Below are 11,592 nucleotides of genomic sequence, written 5' to 3'. Positions count from 1 at the left end.
TGGATGCATAGATATATTTATATGTTTATTTTTTGTACATTCATGTTGGGGCATCATGTTTTCCTCAGCTCTAACCCTAACCAGAGCTTAAACAATGCCCGGACAGGTAATAAATACAACCCATACCGGCTGTACAGATACTGACATTGTCCTATTCTGAAACCAAATGCTAGGTCATTACAACAAAGCTAAATGGTCCAATCTGTTGATGAATTCTTTCGATATAATACAGAAGTTACAACAAATTATTGCAAGGGTAGCCCTAGACCCTCTGGGACCTCCATTTCTTTGGACTTTTAATAGGGCACCAATTTATAACAGTATAGGGCATCAGGAGAGTTATTTGTTCATCTGTTCACTTGAAGGGAGGGAACTGACGTTATTGACTTGTGGATAGTTACTGGTTAGGCGTTATTGTGGTTTGGGGATCTATAAGATTACTTTGGTTAAGTTTCAGTTGGTATGTTTCTCATCTGATCCTTGCTTAGTATTAGCTCATTTCACTCTCATCATCCAAGTTAGAGCGCAACACTTGGGACCATACCTAGATAATCAACTCGCCTGACCTAAAATGTTTCTAAACCATACGACCAAGTTAGTTGTATAAATCATCGGATTGGACCGGACTCTCAGACTGGTTGACCTAGAAATCGGTCAGGCAATCGGTTCTATTTCATCCTAAAATTATTTTTGGGTCAAAAATTATTGATTTGGTCAGCGATCCATTGACTTGGGCAGTCAATTCATTGACCTGTCGACCCAAATAATAATTTTTGGCCAATTTTTCTTTTAATTTTTTTTTTTTAAATAACACAGGAACCAGTCTCCAAAAGGATTCTGTGTCGGATCCGATTTTTAAAACCTTAATATAAACATCAAAATGTTATCTGAGGGCTCATAATTTGACAATGAAAACAGAATAATGGGGAAAGAGGGATTCATGTATCAATTCCCATATAATTGATAAAAGACTTATAAAATTTGGAATGTAGATGAATGATAACATGATTGATTTATTTGTGATTATATTAAGCGTTGCGTTAAAGTGTCTAGTATCGTTTGATATGATCACAAATCTTCAATTTGCTTATCTATTTAATCCTCTATTTTCTTGTTAAATTATCTGGTTGGATCTCCCATCCCATCTCATCATGACACTGTAATTTCACCTTTTCCCATCCCATCTCATGATACTTTACAAACCAAATATGGGAAGAGATTCTAATTTGTCGGAACAATTTCATGACGGTTTACAAACCAAGCATGGGAAAGGATTCTAAATTGTCGGAACAACAGATCCCCTCTATTCACCCAATTTCATTGGTCAAGATTTCAATAATGAATCAGTGATTAAATATATGTTTTGATTGGAACAACTCATATCTTATATATGAATACCCTATCTAGAAAATAGATCATTGAATTAATGTACTCGTTCTGCAGAGTACCATGACTACATCTACTAAAGGCTTTGTTTGTTTGCAGTGACATATTGTATATATTTACACTATATATTCGTATTAACTTCTTCAAAAACAGTTCAATGAAGCAGCTAAATCAAGGCCGTAGCCCTCACAAATGGGGCCTAAATTGGTGGCACTAAGGCTATTCCTTTAACCATGTGTTATTTTCTTCCAATTTCTTTTATATTTTAATATGGTTGAGATCGTAATGGGATAATTTTGATAGAAAAGAAGCAAATTAGAATAGAGTCTCACATTTTATTTATTTTGTCCATTATCACAATATCACAAATCTTTTGACCCTTCTAAGTTCATCTACAATCATTTACTTTCTTACTTGTGTGTTTGGTTGCAGTGCAATTTTATTTGAACTAGTATTAAATGCATGTAAGTGTAAATGAAAAGAATGTTAATACTAGTTTAATTTTGTTTTGGGTTTTACTTTCTTCTGCTTCAGGTCTTATTTTACTTCTTTTATGTTGCAATCAAACAGAATAAGGTAGATTTTGAAATGAAAATAAATCGTAATTTGCACCGAAATCATCTGTATTACTATGATTTTGCATTGGTGCAAATAAATCGGCATTGTAATCAAACACAGCCTAATGAACAAAAAGAAACTGAATCTAATCACTTCTTTATGGATTATGGGGCGTCTTTCACAAGCTCAGATCTTCTGTCCACAAAGACACTACCCACACGTACCAACAAAACTATAGCCGTGCATTGGGAACATCTCCCCATGAATGATAACTGAGATTTTTCTCATATCAGATGTAATGTCTTGTGGACTCCAGGTTGAACTTGGGTTGGCCCAAGTTAACATTTTACAATGTTCCATGCCGAGTCCATTGAAATTTTAACAAAAAACTACCTGAGCCTGTCCAAGTTACACCTCTCACTCCCTCTCTCTCTCTCTCACCCACAACTAACCACGTTTCCTTTTTATTAAGAAACTAAGCGCTGTTTGGATAGACTTCTACTTCTGTACTTTTAAAAATATCCAAGTATAAAGTACATAAAATACTTTTACTTTGATATTTTGCTTTGAAAACCGTTTGGATAAAAAATTTTGAAAAGTGTACTTCCCAAAATAGAAATACCATTTTCTGTTTAGCAAAAGCATGTCTGTTTATACTTCTTGTGACAGTTTCCAATGATTTCAGGGTCCGAGACCAGTAATAGTAGTCTAACTCTAGCAGCAACAAGCAGAGGTAGGGTCGAGAGTTTTATTGAAGGGTAATCACACACGACCACCCGTTCACACAAAAACGAAAACATAATTTCACCAAAAGCACAAAGTATAAAAAGCTGACTTGGTACTTATATGGTTTTCATACTTTTAAGTATGAAATCAAAAAGTATAAAGTACATAATACAAATCCTATATGGCATTTTGTACTTTAAGCCTATTCCCCGTTTTGCTTTAAGCAGTAGAAAAACTATATAAAACAGATCTTTTATCATCTTTATCCTTTCTCGATACCACACTATAGGTGCTAGTCGGCTGAGACTATCACCAACCTTAACCCTATCCAACTTGTTGAACACCTAACTCAGATCCTAACTTCAGGTTGTGTTTGGGTTTACCATATTTTTTCACGTTTTTGTTAACAATTTTTTTCTTATTTCTTATACTTAAAGATTAATGTGCTATGGTTAGCCCACTTTAGCATTATTATATGTACAAAAAACAGAGTTATGGTCCTACCAAAAATAAATAATTGCATTTGCTTTCTGGTAGTAGTGGTCTTACGGATAAGAATGATTCATGAGTAGCTATCTTACCTAGGGAATTAATATTCTCCTTAGATTTTGCTAAATTATTTAGCTATATGCATAAAAAATCACTAATATGTGATGGGACAATATTATCTTTTCAATAATATTACTTTTTGGATAAATCAGTCATTGTATACCTTACTTGAGGAATAAAAGAATAGTGGTAAGTGTTTTTTTTTAAGAAACACTTGCTCAAATAAGTGCATTTACCCAGATAAGTCATTTACCGAGACATGAACAAAGCCTCTATGTTACACGTTACAAGGGTATCAAGGGTAGAGGTAGAGTAGGGTCCACTAACCTTACTGCAAAAGCATGTAATTACATGGATTTGGTCTCTATATAATTGTAAGGGTAGAAATGTGATTTGAACAATCACTTTTTTCCTCATTCAAATCCCTCTCATTAAGTATTACATTTAGGGTATTAAGTCTCATTCTTTCATCAAATCTTATATTAATTAAACATATTAAAGAAAAATAAGCATGACAAAGAATAATTATTTTTATTGATGATGGAAATAAAATACAAATTTAAAATCGACTAGAAAATGGACTTGTTTTCCAATTTGGTGGTCAGTCAACAAATCAACATTTTAGGTGAAAATGTGCCAACCCTTGATGTCATACTTAAATACTAATAATAAGTAAAAAATAAAAAATGCAAAAAAATATCTCTAATATAAAAAATTATAAAAAATTAAAAATATATTACTTACTATCATCATCTAAAAAATTACCGCATATAAAACATGTATACACTTACTGGGGTATATATATATATATATATATATATATATATGTATGCATGTATGTATGTATGTATGTATGATACATTTGTGAACACATAATTGCATGAATGCTTATATACATATTTACATATACCGGCATTATAATGCTTTGAATCCAAAAATTAATTACATGGATTTGGTCTCTATATAATTGTAAGGGTAGAAATGTGATTTGAACAACCACTTTTTTTCTCATTCAAATCCCTCTCATTAAGTATTACATTTAGGGTATTAGCTCTCATTCTTTCATCAAATCCTATATTAATTGAATTAAAGAAAAATAAGCATGACAAAGAATAATTGTTTTTATTGATGATGGAAATAAAATACAAATTTAAAATCGACTAGAAAATGGACTTGTTTTCCAATTTGGTGGCCAGTCAACAAATCGACATTTTAGGTGAAAATGTGCCAACCCTTGATGTCATAGTTAAATACTAATACTAAGTAAAAAATAAAAAATGCAAAAAAAATATCTCTAATATAAAAAATTATAAAAAAATTGAAAATATATTACTTACTATCATCATCTAAAAAATTACCGCATATAAAACATGTATACACTTACTGGTATATATATATATTGTATGTATGTATGTATGTATGTATGTATGTATGTATGTATGTATATATATATGTATGTATATATATATATATGTATGTATGTATGTATGTATGTATGTATGTATGTATGTATGTATGTATGTATGTATACATTTGTGAACACATAATTGCATAAATGCTTATATACATATCTACATATACGGGCATTGTCATGCTTTGAATCCAAAAATTAATTAGGGTTTAGGGTCTTTACAACAAAACTAAATCTAAATGGTCCTCTCTATTGATGAATTATTTAGATATAATGAAAAAGATGTTACAACAAATTCTTAAAAGGGAAGGCCTGGACCCAATGGGGCTTCCATTTCTTTGGAGTTATAATAATAGGGCAACAATTTCCAACAGTATCGGGTATCATAAGAGCCATCTGTTCATCTGTTCACTTGATGGGAGGGAACTGATATTGTTATAGACTTGTGTATAGTTACTGGTTAGGGGTATTTGTGGTTTGGGGAGCTGTAGGATTATTTTGGTTAGTCATCACTTGTTATGGTCTCTCTCATATAATGCTTGTTTGGCATTAACTGACTTCATTTTCATCGCCCAAAGTGTGCAACACTTGGGACCATACATCTAGATAACCAATTCGCCTGATCTTGTAAAATGTTCCCTAACAATACAACCCAGCTAGTTGTATAGACAACAAATTGTCATTTGAGGGCTCATAATTTGATACACAATACGTTATGAACAAAACAGAACAATGGTGAAATAGGATTCATGTAGTCGAGTCCATGAATGGGAAAAAAATAATTAAATGATGGTGATGATGATGAATGATGATATAGATTGTATTGATGGATTTGAAAGGGATGAGCCAAAACATGATTGATTTATGTGATTGAATTAAATGTTGCATTAAGGGCGATGAGATTCCTCGAGATTCCTTGAAAGCAAATACTCTGCAAGTATTGGAATCCAACTCCACATTGGAAGAAACATTCTCCCATTAACTTAACATATATGTACAAGAAATATTCTCAATGTGTGGTTGGATGCAAAATGTGCAGAGTTTTTGCTTGCAGTAAGATTTAGGGTGTAATAGTGTTTGACCTGATCCGTGAATCTTCAATTTACTTATGCTGCATTTGTTTGGGGTGTAAATGTGAACAGATGTAAACTTTACATTCCAGTTCGATTTTGCTAATGTTGAGATGAGATGTTATTTTACATGGTAGATGAGTGTAAAACTCCACTTTAGGTAAATTTTACATCGAAAATCAGTGGAAAGTTACCACCGATAAAATCGATGTAAAACTCCATCTTCTCAAAACTTGATGGACACACACACTCTCTCTCCTTCTTATTCTTCTTCCTCCCCGGTTTCACTCTCGTTTGTTCCTACCTGCCGCTGCAACTTCCAGAAGTAGCAGTTCTTCCTCTTCTCTGATCGGTTACTATTTCTTTTGGATATGTTCACTTGCATCGGCATTCCACTGTAGAGCAGAGAATCTAAGTTTCCAACAATGAAGACTCCACCATCGGTGTTGCAGATATGTGGACTGTATTAAACTGTGAAGATTTGCAAGACGAGCGGCGCAGCTCAACCATACTTGAACAAAACATTACCCTCTCTACTCAGCCTCCATGCCACAAGCTTCTTCACCAGCATAAGAAGTTTCCATCTGTCCCTTCACCCAGGTTGATACCAAACGACAATGAATTGGAGCTCGCACCTCTTCTCAGCGCTGCAATAGTCAACTGGGTTGGACTGGCATTTCCACCATCTCAGGTCACTAAAGATCAATTGTTCTCGTTCATGGCGCAAGGCAACTGGGTTCCCATTCAAGTTTTCTTGACCTCTCCGGTGCTGGAACTCGCAGTGTGGGTAGAGAGGACATTTGGATGCAACAACTGTAGCCCTCTTTGGATCTCTGCCAGAGGCCGGAGGAAGAAAACGTTTCAGAGGATAAACAGAAGCCACCCAAGAGAATTTCAGAGTAGGGAGAGTTCCAGAGAGTAAAAACTAGGTTCAACGGAAGGAAGAGTTATAGAGCAGAAACAGAATGGGAAGCTTCACTTTTACACCGTGACAACCAAACATCTTCAGTGAAAAAATTCAAATGCATTTGGTTTCACTTTCCATCGACCACTGAATCGGCACCACCTTTTTCATCGGTGTAAAAATGAATTTACACTTCAAACAAATGCAGCCTTATGTACTTCGTTTTCTATTCTCTTCTTAAATTGTCTAGTTGGATCACTCAACCCAGTAATTAACTGCCCATTTGGGAGGGCTGAAGCACAGCATCTTCCGGTTTTCCAAGGTGGGCCTTACATGGACAGCCTATCAGCCACGTTTGGTGAAAAATTTGAAGAGTCCAAATCAGCTTTCATTCTGTCATTTTTAGGGTTATCCACTTCAGCCTCTTTAAATAATATATCGGAAATACTTTCATGCAGCTGAATCAGTTTAGCTGAATTTTCAGCTTAACCCTCCCGAACAGGCACTAGATATGATAGGGCTTTTTGGCTGAACACTCCTCGATCAAACTTGAACTTGACCCAACATGCACGTTTGGCTAATCCGAACCAGAGACCTAAGTTCTGTGAGTCATTAATTTCCTACATCGATGGGTTTGCCCACTTTTGAGATCTGAGTGACTGAGTCCAGATTTGAATCGAACTACCCATATTTCACACACACAGTTAGCATTGGCCTCGAAGCCAGTGAGTTGAATCATGTGGTTGAATGTCAACATTAGCTAATTAGCTAATTAGTGAAAACTTCATAGTTAATCAAGTCAATAGGAAGTTGACAAGGTGAGTTTCATTAGTTAGCTTATATGGTTGGAAGTTGGAACTGGAATGTCTAAAACGATAATGGATACAGATCTACGCTACCCAAAATAATAAACTGATCGATCAATTACTTTGAAAGGCTTTGTGTTAGCACATGCCACATCAGTAAATGGGTTCTTAATATTGGATTAGGAGATCAATTTCGTATTTCGTATTGATTTTTAGCGCAGTATTTTCAACCCATTGACCCTTGATTCATTCTATCATAACCTCCAACCCATTATTTTATGAAAACCCATTGATTTGGTCAATGACCCATCAATCCAATCCAGGATTCTGGGTCATTGAATTATTGACCCATCTGACTCATTGGGCGGATTATTGGGTTCTTGTATCATTTAATTATTATTATTTTTTTTAATTTTCAAATGTTGATGTCATCATGAATTTACCCATTGACCTTGGGTAGAAAACCGTTAAAGCTCCCAATGAGGTTTTGCAACATTGTTTTAGCAAACAAACCTTTACTAGCCGTGTTAGAATTGCATGATTTACTAGGTGAGGGCTTTCACGCAATGGCTTATGACATTACAAGGTAGGCCCCACACGTAAAACCGTGAAGCTTTGTTTGGTAAAAATGGCATGAAGCCCAATAAAACTTACATTGAACTGAAAAATCAGTTATTCTGTGTTAGGGTGTCAATGGACCGGTTTTGGATTGGACCCCATCCAATCCAAAATCAATTTAGATGGATTGGACAAAGCAACAAGACTATTGGATTGAACTAATCTGATCCAAAATATTTATTAGATTGGATTGGACCTGGTCCATTCGTAACAAATTTATATTAGATTGAGTTGGGTTAAGCTAATATCTGGTCCATTGATATAAGGTAAGAATGTGTTAATGGACCGGGTTTGGGTTGAAACCAATCTAAATCAGAATGAATTTGAACAGATTGGACAGTCAGGACATTGAATTGGACCGGTCCAAAATGTTCATTGGATTGGATTGGACCTGGTTCATTTAAAATGGACTCACATTGGACTGGATTGGATTGGACCAAATCCAGTACAATTGACACACCTATTTCTGTGAAGCTAATGTTGTTAGCTTCTTCAAAGTGGCTTAGGCTGCATTTGGCATTTCTTATTTTAAGGACTTAATTATCTCCTTTTTCATGTAAAAATACTGAATTTGTAATTGCAAAAAGAAGACAAGTTCTTAAAATAGGGAATGCCAAATGCAACCTTAATTAACAGAGCTCAATCCATGTTGAAACCCTCCCAAACAAGCCCTTGTGTGTAATCAGATCATCATAATTATTTTTTATTTTTCATATTTATTGTGTAAATTAAATGGTCATTGTAATCCCATCTTTTTCTTATGTAAACAAGTTTTCCCCTCATTTCCAACATTTCACACCAGATGGTTCGATTTTCCACCTTTTTCCTATCTTATCTCGTAACATCTAACAAACCAAACATAAGAATGGAAGAATATTAATATTCGGTGTATCCCGACTGGCGATTTGAATAAACCCCTTTCCTCGCGGGTCCCAGTTTGTCGGAACAACAGGCCCCCTCTACCCACCCAATTTCATTGGTCAAGATTTCAATAATTAATGAATTGGTGACTAGAAGCCTATTTTGGGCATAATCCCCGAATTACAATATTTAATTGGAGTAATAATTCTTATCTTATTTATGAATACTCTATCTAAAAAATAGATGAGCCTAAATAATTGGAGGTAGCTCAGTGTCTAAATCATTGAATTAATGTACTCGTTATGCAGATAATTCATCATTCGACATTTTTAACATGTTGAAAAGGTCCTTCTCCACGAGTACCATCTACTACAGGGTGAATTTTTCTTCTTTGTCAACAAATTCAGTGGGAAATTTAGGCTCAGTTTGTGAAGAGTGCAAACACGAATGTATATAATGCAAATATAAGGTTTTATGTGTACTAATACAAATGCATGAAAGTGTAAATGAGAACAATGTAAATTTTGGTTCACTTTGGCTTTGGGTTTTATTTTGTTTTATGCCAATCTCTATTTTAGGGGCATTTATTAAAACACCTCTTTAGTTTGATAGATTTACTAAAATATACCTTATATATAGTTTGTATTTTACTTAAACACTCCATATACTTTTAATCGACTTTCATTACGTGACAGGTGACAGTGGAAAGTGATAATTTGGACCTTAAGGCTCAGTTTGGAAGGACCGAAGGAGTACAAATACAAATATTTACAGTACAAGCACATACAAAATAATAGAAAATACATGGTTTTGCATTCTACATATTTGTATTTGTAGTCCTTCCAAATTGAGCCTAATGTTAATTTGAATAAATATAATCAAAAGAAAATAAAAAATGAAAATATCATGTTTTCCCCTAGTAAGACACCAGCAACCACTACTCTGTTTGGCTCTATTTGGTCAAATTTTGTTTTCTCCAGAAAAAAAGTGTTAGGTTGTATTTAGTTGCAATGCAAATTTATTTGCACTAGTACAAATGCATGGAGAGTGCACATGTAAAAAATGCAAATTCTTGTTTAATTTTTTTTTTTTTTTTTGGATTTTACTTTATCTTGATTCATATCTTAACTACTACTTCATTTGTAATGCAATTAAACAAAATAAGTTATAATTTGAAACAAAAATAAGTCAGAATTTACCATGGTTTTCAAAACTGGATCGAACCAGAAAACTAGGAATCGGTCGTGACCAGTTCCGTTTTACCCTAGAACCGTTGATTTGGTCAGGCGGTCGAACTGTTCAACAGTTTGGCTGGTTTTTATTTTTATTATTTTTTTGTCAAAACAGTTGTTTGTTCGGTTCAAACGGTCAAACTGTTCGACTTGGGAATTGCACCCTTGACCGGTTCATTGTTTGGTTCGGTTTTAAAAAACCTTGGAATTTATACTCAAATTTTGCACTACCATAGTTTCGGGGCAAAACGGAACCAATTACATGACCTATTCTCGGTTTTCCGATCCGACCATTTGGCCCAATCCAGTTTTTGAAAACCTTGCTTCTTAGTGAAAGATCATTTAGATAAATACGTTGCAAACTATATGGGATAATTTAGTAAAATGAAAACTTTAAATATGATAAATTTAAGTAAATCCATGAAATTATAGGGTCAGATGTTCTAGTAAATAACCCTTTAATTTACTTCATTTGCAATTTAAATAAGGCAATGGTCCAGACGTTGGTATGGTTCGACTGATCCAACCAGCTACTCTAGCTTTTGGTAAAATTTATGTAAAATGTAACATGCATGGTTCTCCCTAGTCCCCTCCATAAAACTGGAAGACTTATAAGTAGGGTTGTTCACAGGTCGGGTTGGGTCGGTTTACATGGGTTTTCCCAACCGACTTGACCCGGTCGGATTACATGAGGTGGAAACCGAAACCGACCCACTGATAGGCAAAACCAACCTGGTTGGTTGAGTCGGGTTGGGTCAGTTTTGGTTTTGCTCCTGTACAAAAATGATAGAGAAGCCTAGAACTAGAAGGGCACCTAATTCTAATTGTAATTGCCTAATGGGTTGTCTATTTGGTGTAAAAGACTATAGAAATTAGGATAGATACAGTTTAGTTAAGTAAGAACTAGAAGATAGGGCTGTTCTAGTTCTAGTTGAAGAGTAGTTAAGTAGGAAACTAGAAACTACCGAACTAGAAAATTAATTGGTTTGATTTGGTTTGGGTCGGTTTCGATTTTTATATAAGAAAACCGAAACCGACCGGTACTGATGAAAACCCAACCAACTCGGATTGGGTCGGTTCAGATTGATCGGGTTGGTCAGGTTGGGACTTCTTATGAACAGTCCTACCTATAAGAGAAAGAGAGAGATGGGTTGGAGACTGTGATGAGTGGAGAGAAATCAGAGTGGAGTGGAGGACATAAAGGGAAATAAGGATTCTAAGTGGAAAGGAGAAGCTTGAGAGTTGGGCAACCTTTATATGGGTTTGTACCAAATATCCATAGGAGTATATACATCAGCTCATCAAGGGAAAATAAACGAGGAATCTCTATATGTCTGTCCAAATATTTTATATCTAATCCAGCTTTTCTCACAATGCTGAAGCAATCTTTAATCAAATACTCTGTGTTTCTTCCAGATTTGGTGATACAGACATTATCATATTCATTGAACCAAAAGCCTGTTATCTCTTA

This window comes from Nelumbo lutea, chromosome 2, assembly GCF_056320005.1.
Source record: "Nelumbo lutea isolate HS-2025 chromosome 2, American lotus-T2T, whole genome shotgun sequence".
NCBI classification, from domain to species: Eukaryota; Viridiplantae; Streptophyta; class Magnoliopsida; order Proteales; family Nelumbonaceae; genus Nelumbo; species Nelumbo lutea.
This window is presented reverse-complemented; position numbering follows the sequence as displayed.